Here is a 656-nt window from a genome sequence, read left to right as displayed (position 1 = left end):
CGGTGTGTTTTCCCACGCCAATTCTTTTTGACATAATAGACTCTCCAGTGCTACAGTGAACGATGTCTTTAACCGAAACCGTCTTTAACCGAATTATTAAAAAATAATTTAATATAAAATAATATATTGTTTATAACCTGCTTGTTTCCTCAAGTAGAATCCAAAAATGTAAAATATATATAACATTTTGACCTTGTGTGTACTATTTTTAAGGTGGCCCCTATAGTGTAATGAATACCAGTACCCTCTCTCTCTCTCTCTCTCTCTCTCTTTCTCTCTCTCTCTCTCTTTTTCTGTCTCTCTTTCTCTCTCTCTCCCTCTCTCTCTGTCTCTAGCACACACACTTTTTAAACTTAAAGTAGACAGCTAAAGTTATCATTGCAGAACTGTTCAAGCACAATTAGTTTGTATGGACATCATAAGTGGATAGCCTTTTCCAATTACACCCATAAATTCTCAGTTTGATTGAGATCTGGGGCCAGAGTCACAAAAAATCTTCTTGAAAAAAAACTCAAAGTTCTTTGTAAATTCATAAGAATGTTCCCGAATCAACTATTTAGGTAGAAAGTGAAAGACCTTTAGGAAATGCCACAGGAAGTAGAGACAAAGGTGTATTTATACTACAGTCAATGGAATCTACCTTCATCTCCCTTTGA

Source organism: Carassius auratus, chromosome 6 (genome assembly GCF_003368295.1).
Source record: "Carassius auratus strain Wakin chromosome 6, ASM336829v1, whole genome shotgun sequence".
Lineage (NCBI taxonomy): Eukaryota > Metazoa > Chordata > Actinopteri > Cypriniformes > Cyprinidae > Carassius > Carassius auratus.
This window is presented reverse-complemented; position numbering follows the sequence as displayed.